Source organism: Canis aureus, chromosome 35 (genome assembly GCF_053574225.1).
Source record: "Canis aureus isolate CA01 chromosome 35, VMU_Caureus_v.1.0, whole genome shotgun sequence".
In the NCBI taxonomy this organism is placed as follows: domain Eukaryota; kingdom Metazoa; phylum Chordata; class Mammalia; order Carnivora; family Canidae; genus Canis; species Canis aureus.
In genome coordinates, this window is record NC_135645.1 from 13,859,243 (window position 1) to 13,873,457 (window position 14,215).

Consider the following 14,215-nt stretch of genomic DNA (forward strand, 5'->3'; position numbering starts at 1 on the left):
ACTAATTAAAAATATACTGGCAGACCATCAAACTGACAAAGTCCAAAAAGTCTGATAAACTAAATTGGTGGGGATTTACAGAAATAGGCATGGCCATACATTGTAAGTGGAAATGTAAAACAGTATCTTTTATGAAATTTCCCAATACTTACCATAATCACAAGTGCTTATTTTTTATTCCCTTCTATGTTTATCCTAATATACTCTTTCCTGTGAAATGATTCATATACAATGCTATTCATCACATCATTATTGAAAAAAATAAAATTTGGAAACAACTTAAATGTCCATCAACAGAGGGCTAAATTATGATACCTTTATGCAAGGGAACAGTTTTTTAGCTCAAAGGGAATGAGCATGCTTTTTCCTGTGCTGATAGGAAAGATTTTTAACCTATATTAAATGGGAAAAAAAGAGAAGTACAAAAAAGTATGGCCATCTTTTTATGGAACAAAATGGGGAAACAGGTATAGATACTTGCTTGAATATAAAGTCGCTCCACAAGGATACATACACACAAATGACAGACAGATGTGAGGGAGAGACTTTGTGCATATCCTTTCAAGCTTCCTAAACTCTGTTCCAGGTGAATGTATTCTCTCTTCAAATAAATAAATAAATAAATAAATAAATAAATAAATAAATAAATAAAAAAAATAAATAATTTAAAGCAAGTTATCCTTGTTTCTGTAAAATATCAATTAATCCAATCATCAGCTTCAAAAATTAAAATCCTGGATAAAACCCCTCTCAAGAGATGCTGCAAATAACCTTTTAAAAATTCATCATCCTTAGCTGATGACTGGATAAGGGAGAGATGGTGTGTGAGAAGCCGGGTGGCACAGAGGCTACCCAGGAGCGCAGGGAGGTATGATGGGGAGTTTGGCAGGACGGGAGAGAGGAAGCCGCAGAGGGAGAGCGCATCAGGGCCGGGCAGAGGCAGCAGTTGCTGAAGCAGCGGCTGCAAGTGGGTGAAAATGCCGCTACTGCCCGTTGGCCTTCACCTCAGGGTGTGCTTCAGACGCGACTGCCCTTTGTTACCACTGCTGGTTAGACTCGGTTTATTTTTCCATGGACTTCTTGGGGCTTCTCCTGTGTGTCAGGAATTGACAAAGGCTTGAGAAATTTACTTAGGAGACATGCAGGTCCTCTGACCCCACCAGAGAAAATAAACAAGTGTAAAGTGGTCCTTAAGGGAGGGTAAAATGGCTGCGACTTCCTGGTTTGGCGGATTATATCCCTAGTGTGAAGGGTGGACGTTCAGGGCGCATCAGCGTCACCTGTATGTGCACGTGTACGATAAGGCATGGGAATAATTTAGAATCCCACACAACTCACCCCAGTAGGTTTTGCTTGTTGATGACTGTTTCCCATTTTATACTTTAAACAAAACCTCCGTTGTTTTCAAACACATCGACTGCACGATGCCGGTTTTCTTACGTCACCTTCGCTCCCGCACTAGCTCGTGGCAGGTTTCTCCTCTTTGGAGTCCCACGGCTAACACGTCACAGGAAATCGCTGCTGAATTTACCGGGATTCACATGGCCGTCAGTTCCGGGTTAGGTTTGGCTGCACGTAACGCAGACCCGACCTACAGCGGCTCCCGTAATAGAAAGTACAGGGATGGCAGGCCCGGGTCAGCGCAGCGCTCGCGGGGAATCGCCGAGGGTGTAGGCAGCTTCCGTACCTCGTGCACCCGGCCACACGCCTCACGGCGAAAGATGGCGGCCGGAAGTCCGCACTCACCGCCGGAAGCGAAGGAAAGGGCAAAGGGCAAGAGGCCGGAGCCGCGTGATTGCCCCAAGCCCGAGCCAGCAACCTCTGCCTGCATCCCATTGGTCAGAAGGGGATCACGTGGCCTCCCCTAGCTGCAGTGGATTCTGGGAGGCTGAGCGGTTTTAACCGAGAACCCCGCAGCATCCCTTAATAAAACGAAGCTTCTCTTGATAAGGAAGCGAGGGATGATGAGGAGCCGTATTGGTCACAAGCGCGTAAAGGTCAAAAACACATTTCCGGGCAGCCCGGGTGGCTCAGCGGTTTAGCGCCTGCCTTCGGCCCAGGGCGCAATCCTGGAGACCCGGGATGGAGTCCCACGTCGGGCTCCCTGCATGGAGCCTGCTTCTCCCTCTGCCTGTGTCTCTTCCCCTCTGTGTGTGTGTGTCTCTATGAATAAAAAAAAAGAAAGAAAGAAAGAAAGAAAAAGAAAAAAACCATTTCCGACTCCGTGTCTCGTTCGAGTGGCCGTGGTGAGGGTCCATTCTCTTGGAAATCCCAGCTGGTGCCATTTGACCAGACCCCCGGGGCCACGCCTTGCCTCCCTCCTACCGCCCCCCTCTCCCGGGGTGATGTTCTTGGCCTGTTCTAAGACTCTAACTAAAATAACCTAATTACCCCCGGGGGCAGTACATTCCCTAGACTCTACAGGCTGCCTTCAGGGCTGGGAAATTTCCCAGGGGCAGGAATGGATGCAAATCCCTTCTCCCGCGTGCTCCGCTGCGTCTGTAGCCTCCCCCGGCAATGCCGCAGTCCTCTGCCGCTGGTCTCACGGGATTGTGTCTATCGGTGGATTTCTTACAAACATCTGGCAGCACAGCCTTGCCCTCTCAGGCCACAGGCGTTCTCCTGGAGAGTCAGGTGATCTTTCCCCGGAGTCTAAGGAGGAAATTTGTGCTGGTCTCCTGTCCTTCTCTCCAAGCAGGGGAAGGCTGTTTATTCCACATAATTAATGGACAGAGAAACTGGGCCTAATTTATTTTACTCCTAGGAATGCAAGTCCGTTCTTTCTAGAGAAGAATGTGTGTCTTTGCCTCACCCAAGCCGACTCAATTTCCCATAAGGAGTAGACATTTAAGCCAAAGGTGAGGAGAAGGAACAGTTCTCGAAACTCTGAAAGAAACTAAACACATTTTTAAAAAAGAAATCATGTTTCTGTTTTGGTCATTATCATCTTAAGTATTTTGTGTGATCGTGCAAAATTATTCAAAGGCATTTAATGAGGGTTGTGCATTGCAGACTGGATGTCTGTGGTATTTCATGATTTTCTAGTTCTTCAGGAAGTCAGTGTCTTTTAATTTATCTTGAATCAGGATTATTTCACTTGCACATCCTAAGCTAAATAGAGAAATGGCACATTTCAAATGCCTGCCCGCTGTATACAGAGTGCTAGGGACAGTGATGGATGACAAAGGCTGTGGCTCTGAGACCCTGTCAAACTGCATTTGCAAAATTCTTTGTAGAAGGGTTTTATGAATTCTTTAGAGCAGGTCAGCAGAACCTATCTCCTTCTCATTAATCCCTCACCAGTAATAGTCACGTGTCTATGTAGAGGTAAAAGAGAATGGAATGGGAAAAGCATGGCTTTCAGACTCAGGCATATGTTTGGATTCCAGCTCTGCTGCTCATACTGGAGAAGTGACCCTCAGCAAGTAATATCTGTCCTTGCCTAGTTTCTTCATCTGTAATCCTGCCTTATAAGATTGTTGTTCCCAAATGCAAAGCTCCTGACTCATGATAGATGGTAGTTATAATCAATAGATGAAGACTTTTGCAGTGTTTAACTTCCCTGAAACCTGCTAAATTCAAAACGAGGTGGGCATTGGCCTTAGCACTATCTCCCATGACATGAATACTGTTGTCATTGACTTAGCATGTGCCCTGCGCAACCCACATCCTCCCACCTACTCTTCCTAGAACAATTTCTCCCAGCCAGACATTGTCTCCTCTGGGAAACTTCCCTTGAGTGCCAGTATTGGGTTAGGTCCCTGACTGCTCCCATAACCCCTTGGGCTCACCTCTAGGGCACTTAACTGACAGTGTTCTAAATGTTTGCCTATTCTGGGAACTATGTTTTGCTTGGTTTTGACAGTGCACAGGTCATGGTAGCCGCTCTTTTTAAAACACTTAATTGAGGTATAATTTTAAGACCGTAAAATCTACTCATTATCAGTATACAACTGAATGGGTTTTCAGTAATTTTAGAGTTGTGCAATGATCACCACAATCTAGCATTAGAACAATTCTATCACCCCAAAGAGACCCCTTGTGCGCATTTGTAGTCACCCCATCCCCTAACCCCAGGCAACCATGATCTTTCTTTCTTTTTTAACTGGAGTTCAATTTGCCAACATATAGCATGACACCCAGTGCTCATCCTGCCAAGTGCCCCCCTCAGTGCCCATCACCCAGTCACCCAACCCCCCGCCCACCTTTCTTTTTTTTTTTTTTTAAGATTTTATTTATTTATTTGCAAGAGAGCAAAAACAGGAGCAGCAGAGGGAGAGGGAGAAGCAGACTCCCTGCACTGCAGGGAGGGGGGACGTGGGGCTCGATCCTAGGACCCTGGGATCATGACCTGATCGAAATGCAGCTACTTAACTGACTGAACCACCCAAGTGCACCTGATCTTTCTATCTTAAAAAAAAAGTCTGTCTTTTCTGGGCATTTCATATAAATGGAATCATATTCTATGTGTTCTTTTGCATCTCACTTCTTTTACTTAGCATGAAGCATTTGAGGTTTATACACCCTGCAGTCTATATCAATAATTTGTTCCATTTTCTAAGGTTTGCGTGTCAATGCATAGATACACAGAGACTGCATTCTGTGCACTAGCCACCTATGGCTAGTTCAGTGCTTGCAGATTACCGTAAAAGCTAAGGAAAACTTTGCTGCTTGAATTGAGTTCACAATGGGATAATATTAAAGTTAGTCTGACACTATTAATGCACACAGTAATGAGGGGGATAGACAAGAACACACAGATATCTGTGACATGTTTGGGCAATGTCAAGTCATTATCTGAAGAAATGTCTCAGTGACTTCTTATCTTGTCCCTTCACCGTATATGGATTTTTAAAATTCTGAAGTGAGAAACACCCCTCCCTTCTACATCCAGCTCTTTTGACATTACTTTCATCTCCTCTGTGTCAAAACTGAATGCTCACATTTGTCCCAACACAAGTGATAAACATTAAGTGATGATTTATTCACTTATTCAATAATTATGTATTGAGCACCTACTGTTTGCCGGCATCATTTTAGGAGCTTAGAATACTTGACTGAACAAAACAGACAAATATCTCTGCCTTCCTGAGGATGAATGTATTCGCATTTGGGTATCCACAATATATCAATAGTCCATAGATTTTGGCCCATGAAAGCCTTAATATGTTTTTCAAAACCATTAGACTTGAGGTCAAAGACATAAATAAACTACTCACATTGGAGGAAATACAGAATACTCAAAACATAAACAGACCAGCCTGAATAATAATGAAGGAAATGAAAATACAAACAATTTCATTGAAGTTACTAGAAACATTGTACACTTCTTAAGCCATCAAAAAGAAATAAAAATTAGTACATGTGATGTAGATGGGTTAAGGAAAACAGAAATGCTCATCAATTGCTGGTGCCATTATAAATTGATTGGGTCTTTTAGAATCTAATTGCATCACTGATTCAGAAATTCCTTTTTTTTTTTTTTTAATGAATGTCCAAAGGAAATAATTTAGGGAAAATATATATCAGAGCTATTAATCAAAGGAAAAAGGCTGGACATAGTCCAAATACTCCACTATTTGGGAGTAGACAAGTAGATAAAAAAATCAATTTGGGGGGATCCCTGGGTGGTGCAGCAGTTTAGCGCCTGCCTTTGGCCCAGGGCGCGATCCTGGAGACCCGGGATCGAATCCCACGTCGGGCTCCCAGTGTATGGAGCCTGCTTCTCCCTCTGCCTGTGTCTCTGCCTCTCTCTCTCTCTCTCTGTGTGACTATCATAAATAAATAAAAAATAAAAAAATATTTAAAAAAATAAAATAAATTTGGTATGATATGATGGAAAGCTCTTACCCACTAAAAAAATTAGAAGACTGCGCTCTGTGATATACAGAATGCTTATACAAAACAGTTAAAACAAAGAACAAAAAAATATTATGGATGATCTTATTATAGTTCTATAAAGTATGTACCAGGAAAGAGCATAAAGTGGTACACATATTTGTATTTGACAATTTTTTATGCCATGTATAATGAATTCTTTAAAATCAGTAGCTACTCCTCCACCCCCCACTCCCACACATTGAAAAGTCTAAAGTCCTTGAAAAATACTATTCCCCACCCCACCCCCCAGCCTCTTCCTTTTCCAGTTCTTCACATCAGTAAATGAAAAGGACATTCTATTCTTAGGTGCTGCACCAGGCCTAGTCCTTCAGCACAGATTCTCCTGAGCTCTAGAGCAGTAGGATTAGAAAGGACCCAGAACTCAACTATCTACCCTTTCACTTTATAGAGGCAAAAACTGATGTTCCTAAAGAAGAAGGGTCTTGCTCAAGGTCCCCCAGATGTTTAGTGTAAGGATGACATAACGCGTGAGTCTCAATCACCTTCACCAACTAACCAGTCCCTGGTACATAGTAGGAATTCAGGAATATTTGTTAAATGAAATAACAGTTTCTCTTATAACAGGAAACTGATAAGCCCACATCCGGGGGTTTTGCCTCTCAGTACCCAGCTGAGAATCAATATCTGAGTATGAAAGATTTGGACTCATAGGGTAGATCCAAAAAATAAAACAAAATGAAAAACAAGAAAAACAAAATGAAAAACCAAACAAAAACCAACAAAGCAAACCTAAAGCAGTGTTCTGCCCTGGTGGAAGGCCACTGCCCAACCAAAAATACTTGGAACAGCCCTAATTTTCATGGGTGTGCCTACTGTTCTGCAGATCTAGGTCCTGGACCAATGAGAAGCTATGGGTTTATTTGGGTTTATTTTAGGCAGCCCGCTGTGGCATCTTCCTGTTGTGGTTGATGGCACTGTGTGGTTGGGCAAATGCTTGGACTCCAATTTGGACTAGAACACAATGCTCATTATTTTATTTCAAGAAGCAGAGCCATAATAGGAAGTTTATAGAGAAATTCTGGAGAAAGGTTATATCTCTCAGTGCAGAACTGGGGCAATATGGGAAAAACGAAGATGGCAAAGGGAATCTGGCTGCTTGAGTTTATTTTGGAGGCAGTCCGGGCAAGGAGGAAATATCTCCTTTCTAATAGATGGAGTGAGCATGGGCAAGCTACTCTGGTCACAGTTTCTCCAAGGCTAAATGACAATTCCGATTAACAGGTTCAGAGGAGGTAACAGATATGAAAGGATTTTGAAATATAAAGTGTAGACAAACAAGCCATTGTGACGATGGTGGTTGAAATAAAACACCCTGAGCAATAATTAAAAACACAAAAGCAATTGGTGTGATATAATTTATGACATGGAGAATGGGAAAAATTGAGTGCCAACTTCCTCTCCTGCTTTCCTGCTACCACTAGCCACAGGGGGGACTTTGGCCACAATGTACCCTCTCTTCAAGCACCCTTTCTCCATCAGCTCACTTCTCATTTGGGACCCTGGCACACCGCTGTGACCGAGCAGAAAAGACAAGAGACAGATTCCAGCACTTGAGCATGGACCCACCAGATTCCTCCACACACTAGCTGTGTGGGCCGGAGAAGGCCTCCTTGTGTCTCTCATGCCCATGTTCCTCATTTGTAACAAAGGACAAACACCTGTTTCACCTACTATACAGGGTGTCTCCAAATCAGGTAACTTGTTTATAGAAACTCTGCACCAAACAACAAATGCCTTTTGTTGTCACTCTTTAGCCTCTTTACGCCTCTGTTTCTGCATTTGTGAAATAGTTGACAATGATGTGTGTCTCCACAGGTTCTTGTGGCTCTCTGTGAAGGCCCTCTGCATAAACGTCTTATATTAGAGGCTCACCCCAGATTTATAGGCTCCTATTTCTCTACCACATCCTGAAGTATTTATTCCCAATGTGACACTCTTTCTGTTCTGTTGTTAAGAGCCTGCAGTTGCTTGGTAAGCCAATACCCTCCCATGATTGACCAGACCACTCCTCTCTTTTTACCGAACCTGCTGCGGTGGGAAGCTGGGACCCACAGCTGACACAAGAGGACATTCTGGCCATGCTGATGGGAGAGAGAGAGAGAGACAGAGAGACAGACCCAGGACAAGACAGTCCGAAGAAAGTGTACCACTAAAAGCCCCAAGGACACCATGTGAGAGGAGGGGCTGTGTCCGCCGGGCCACTGTCCCATCTTCCCTCACAGACAGATAGGCCCTTCCATTCACGTCCACATGCATCTGTTTTCTGCCTCTTGAGTGGAACCAAAACTGGAAAACATCTGCACCAGTTTGGTCTGGGTGTGATTTATAAGGACTCCCCACAGTCTTCTCTCTCCCTTCGCCTCCTCTTCACCTCTGGAGCTTAGAGGTTTCATGTTGTGTTGTTTTTCTTTCTTTCTTTCTTTCTTTTTTAAACAGGCTTGTGTTTCTCGAGACTGGGTCACCTTGATTTATTATGCCCTGGACTCATTAACAAAAGACTCTGAGACAGGTCATTTATTTTCTGAGTGGTGATTTCCTGTCCTACTCTAGCCCGGCACGGCAGGGGCCTAGTGGAGCACAGACTTAGATTAGCTGCAGTGTCGCCTTGGGAGAACAGAATCAAGCAAGAAGGTTCAGAGGGCAGAAAGCGTCTCTTTTCTTAAGAGCTCTCTCCTCACTTTAACAATTTCCTTCAGGGTCCCCTTTGATAGTTCTTTTTCTCCTCCCCCCTGGCAAATAGGACATGTTTACTGAATAAGTTGGGGGGGGGGGCTGCCTTCTTCAAGGAACAAACACTGACCTGTTTTCTCTTGACATCGTCTAACATTTATATGCATCGTTATGGACGATATTAGTGGGCACCCAAGCTGAGCATGAAAGACATGAATTCAACTTCATACACGCTGTGGTCAACTAGTTTGTCAGGGTCTTATTAAAATAATACACGCATGTTTGGGCACTAAAACCTGAGATGTTAATAATTTAGGGAGAGATCAAAAATGAAATTATTCAAGATTTTCAGATAGGCTCTTGGGAAGAAGATTAAAGAATTTGGCATTGCTTAGCCTGAAGTTCAAAGTCTGAAGAATGATTTATTAACTGTTTTCAGGTCTCTGGTTATATGTAAGAATGATGGTGACCAGCTGTTTTCTGACTTCATGAAAGACAGAATAAGAGGAAGTGGAATTAAATTAATGAAATATAATTAACCAGATAACAGAGTAACTGGTCACAGAGATGAGTAGTCATGGCTGAAGTCCATTGAGAAAGATGGGCTGTGTCTCTAAAGTTGTAATGCTTTAGCACCATTTTATAGATTAACAAATGGAGGCTCAGAGAGATTAAGCAATCTAGCTGACTCCACAGTGTATGGAGTGTATAAATAGGTCAGAGAAATAGCGCAGCAACAACAACATATTATAAAGTTCCCAATGGTCTAGATTGGTCTATGTTCAGAGACCAGGAGATTCAATTCTGCGGGCCTAAGACCTTGGGATTCTGTGCTATGCTTGGGTCTGAGCTGGGAGGGCAATACTCTTCATTCCCCCTCAGCCCAGGAGACGGAGACAGGCGGAGTAGGCCGACCCAGCACCACCATCCCTCTGAAGCAGTTTGAAGACTTCGGGTGAAGTCTGTGCACCGCTCCGTTTCTGTTAGCTTGCCACGGACTGCACTCCCAGACAAAAGCTTTGGTCTCGGGAAAGCTATGGAGTCGGTGGATGAGGATGCCTGAGGCTCGGGAAGGGCATCCCTACTGGCCACTGTGCGTGTCTTCCCAAAGTTCACTCCGCTATGGAAAGGCCAGTTAAGGAGTTTCTAGAGTTTGCTTCACTTGTGAGGACTGGGATTTATCCAGGGCCACCAGAGTGACTGGACTCCTGAGAAATAGGCGGAGGTTGAGGAAGCAAATCCCTGTTGGACTACTGCCCTGCATACGGGTCAGTTTGGGAATGGCCATGACAGAGGAGCAAGACTATGAGAGAGATTTGCTGGATGGGAGGGATGGGTAACGTCTGCTGCACACTTATTCTGCCAGGCACTAGTCGAAGAGCCGTGACCCATGTCAGGTCAGTGTTTGCAGCAACACCGTGAAGTCAGTACTATTTTATCTTCGTTTACAGAAGAGGAAACGAAGCACAGAGAAGTCAAAACCTTGCTGATGCTCCATAGCTAGGGAGAGTTGGAACTTGAATCCAGACACAGAGACAGTGTGATCCTGGAGGCTGTGTTCTCAGCTGCCATGGCCTGGGATAAGGTGCTCAGAGGAAACTTTTGCTCTAGGCTCACTTACTCAACAATGACATAGCTTCTTGCTGCCTGGTTTATAAGAAGTACTAACAATTATAAACACTGTTCTAATTTAGGGGTTTTTACATTCATTCTTCCTCCCTTCTTAGTGAACATTCACCAAGAAGCAAACATTCTATACTCCCCCACTAAGACCTTGGGTATTTAAGGGTTAATTCTTCTCTAATTGCTCAGTTAATTTCTTGGAAGGTGTAGGAGGCAGTAGAAAGGAAGGGCAAGTTTTTGTTTTTTGTTTTGTTTTGTTTTGTTTTTTGTTTTGTTTTTTGTTTTGTTTTCCACAGTAAATCCTACTGGAAGGGGCAAGAGGAGAGAACCAGTATCTGCTGAGCACAGACTTGAGCTAAATGTCTTCCCATTAGTTACTTCATTTCATCCCCCCAGCAGTTCTTTGAGGTAGGTGTTATCAGCACCGTTTTACAAATGAGGGAGGTTATGTAACTTGCCTGAAGTCACATAGCCTGTGCACAGAGGCCACAATCTGAGCCCCCAGTGCCACTCTCCAGAGCTGTACACAAGACACCATTTGCCATCCAGTGGTAAACACAAGCCAACCTTGACAGAGGGCTCAAGAGGCTCAGCCAGGAGCACAACTAAGAGCCCAAGAGGAGGTGACGCTGGCAGCATTCTCTGAGCTCCTGCGAGGACTTCAAGCTCCAGTGTGTGGAGCAGCAAACTAGACAAACGAGAAGCCAATATTTCTGAGTTCTGCTCTGCCAGAGGCCTGGGGCACGACAAGATGGTTAATGCAAAGCTTGGCATGCCTGCCCTTCTTAATTTAGGTCTCCTCCCAGGAGGGAACCCAGAAGCGGGGAACATGAGAAAGGGATAGGGAAAATTATAAGAGATAAGTGAGAAAAGAGAATATTTATAGGGCTTGGAACATCTAATGGAAACCAGCTTCCTGATTGAGGGTGGGGGTCTCTGGCCTTGCCTGCAAGGGATTATTAAGCTTTTTCTTGTACATACCTGTGTGTGGAGAGGTGTCTAGGCAGAGAGAAAGGGCGGGTGAGTGCGGGAGACTGGGAGCGTGAGCGCCAGCCTGGAGGCTGGGGGAGGGCTGTGAGCTCTGTGCATTGGACAGAAGCGAGCTGATATCCTCTCCTGGCCTCACTCCACCCCCACCCCCTGCCTTCATTTTAAACTGGAGCTGATTCAAACCTGCTGCTCTTGGAAAGAGGCCATCAGTACAGGCTCCAACAGAAAGATGATACATCAGGGGATATGAGTGTGAGTGAGTGGGGCAATCAGAAAGAATGAGAAAATGAGACAAGGGAATGGAAAAGGTGAATAAACAGGGGACGATGAAGGAGGGAGAGAGATGGAAAGATTAAAATGCTGGCTCACATGAAGAGCTTGAAGAGAAAGGAGTGATTGAAAGCCCGGAGCTGGAGCAAATTCAGAGCCGATCCTTGAGGGCCCTGTCTGCTCTCCCACAGATCCAGAGGGTTGTAATAAAGATGTGTCTGAAAATTTCCAGGGCTGTCTCCCATAAATCTGTGTTTCTTCTTAATCAAAGTCTTCTGGACCAAAAGTATCATCCAAAAATTGTGTAAAGAACACTTAAAGATAGGAGAGTGTATCATCAATGGAAAAAGGGTGATAACCAAGGGCCAGACTCTGGGACACCCATTTAGAAAGACAGAAGCCAACAAGGCACTTTCCAAATGCCAATTTGTTCTGAAGCTAAAGCCTTAAGCATCAGACCCTATCTTTTATTTCTAGCTCTCACTTAGGTTCTTAGATGACGATATGTTCATAAATCAAACCCCAGTGTATTTAGTTGACATGAATTCAATGATATGTGTTAGGAAAAGGGGAAAAGGGAACAAAAGAAAGGCTACAGAGCCATTTAAATAGTGAAGATGATTGACCCATCTTTCAACTCAATGAACAATATTAGATGAGCTGAAATGAGAGATGTGAATCTAATTCTTCCTCTTGGTCCCTTTTGGTCTGGTCTCAGATGTATCTCATAATATGGGCTGATTTGTGTTTAAGGAAATAGGAATTTATCTTATAAGACATGATCCATTAAGTAAAAGTCCACTATGTTACCTTCTACCCAACTGAAGAAAAATACCCAACACACTATGTTGTGTTTGTTGAAAGATGGTATAATGATGGACTTTCTCAAAAGTCATTTTAATTAGACTTTTCTTAAACTTATAGTGCAGCCATTGAACTTCATTGTCCATTATAGTTGGTGAGTGTACGAAAATGTCGAGTATTTGGACTTGTAGTTGGTTAATGGACTGCTTTCTCCCAATTGTGCAGCAAGTATTGAGGTATATAAGATGAGAAAGGCTCATAGGCCCTTAAACTCTGGCAGAGCCACAAGAGGGTGCCAGTATGACCAGTGTGATAGAAACTACCCCCTTCAGCTGCGTCCCTCCCTCTCATTTTATTCTGTGCACTCACTCCTATCTCTCAGTTTAAAATAAGTGGCTGCCTGGCTATTCTACAGAACTGTCCTATGCATTATAGCGGGTCCTATGCACCATAAGCATCTTACCAACAAAGACAAGCCTCTAATCCCCTAATTATCTCAAGGAGGTTTTCTCTTAAGCTCTTCTATCTCATTCAAATATTGACCTTCTTCATTAACTCAGCAACAAGTCTTCTGTGTCAGAAGGATTAGAGAGAAAGTCAGTTCAAAGATCATGCTAGCCAAAATGTCAACTTTCCTTTAAGAAATAATTATTACTACTGCTTTAAGAACTTCAGGGGGGGAAAAACCCAGACCCCTCCTCCCCTCAAAAAGGGGCAGGGATATTGTCTCCTTTGGGAAGAAACTTCTGACCAAATTATCAGATGGATTCTATCATAGACAGACAATCTCCTCAGACTGGCAGGTTACAGCTCTGTGGCAGCATCATCTTGCCCATGGAGGGATCTCTCTTTTAGAAATGAAGACTTTCCTTGCTCATCAATAGTCCACACACTCAAAAAAAAAAAAATTGGTCCACACACTCCTGTGATTTTTGAAAACTTCTATCCCACTAACTCAACCAGAAATGCCAAGACACTGGGCACAGAAGGGATTTCAAGAGTTTAAATCTCTTGGGGCACTTGGGTGGTCCAATTGGTTGAGTGTCAGCCTTCAGCAGGTCACGGTGCAGGGTCCTGGGATTGAGCCCCATGCTGAGCTGCTCATTGAGCCCAGCATTGGGCTCCTTGCTCCATGGGGAGTCTGCTTCTCCTTCTCCCTCTGCCCCTCCCCCCCCACTGTGCTCTCTCTATATAAATTTCAAGTGAATGAAAAAAATCTTTTTTAAAAAAAGTACTTATGTCTCCCTACTTTGACTTCTACATCAAACTGCTGCTGAGTCCTTATTCTTCAAGACCCATCAGGAGAGCAATAGTCAACCTTTCAAAGTAATGCTAGAGAAAAGATACTTTGGCACATCACGATTTCATGTCTGCTATTTTGGCACTTTTTAATGATGTTCCACATCTCCAGGCCATTCTTGAGATTATATATTCTTTTTGTTTGTTTTAGATTATACATTCTTTTTAGTTTTTACTTATGTCTCAGTGGATCCACTGCCCTAAAATGAAAACAAAAACAATGAGGGATCCCTGGGTGGTGCAGCGGTTTGGCGCCTGCCTTTGGCCCAGGGTGCGATCCTGGAGACCCAGGATCGAGTCCCACATCGGGCTCCCAGTGCATGGAGCCTGCTTCTCCCTCTGCCTGTGTCTCTGCCTCTCTCTCTCTCTCCCTCTCTCTTTCTCTCTGTGACTATCATAAATAAATAAAAATTAAAAAAAAACAAAAACAATGAGCTATCTCTATTTGTGTTTTTTTCTAATGATGAATTATAAAAGACATTTTCCACTATTCCTTCCATCCTATGACCAGTCCTCTCTTCTCCTTCTACTGTTGTCTTCTCATTTGCATGTGTTTTACACAGAGTGCTAGATGTAGGCCAATCATTATGATGGTGTTAGTGCTAGTAGGAAAACATAACATAATTCATATTTTTCAATGGCAAGAACATTATGTGGG

General features: G+C 43.6%; 1 protein-coding gene across 7 annotated transcripts in view; it reads right to left on the reverse strand.

Annotated features, from left to right (window-relative positions):
- BOC (BOC cell adhesion associated, oncogene regulated) overlaps positions 1–1,684 on the reverse strand; it is a 120,980-nt gene extending 119,296 nt beyond the window's left edge. For 2 of the 7 annotated variants that reach the window (XM_077884505.1, XM_077884503.1), the window contains exon 1: positions 1,339–1,679. The gene's annotated coding sequence lies outside the window, so the exon portion shown is untranslated. Of the gene's footprint in view, positions 1–1,338 lie in introns of all 7 variants that reach the window. The other 5 variants (XM_077884510.1, XM_077884508.1, XM_077884515.1 and 2 more) reach the window with 4 other exon arrangements.
- Between the last annotated feature and the right edge of the window lie 12,531 nt (positions 1,685–14,215).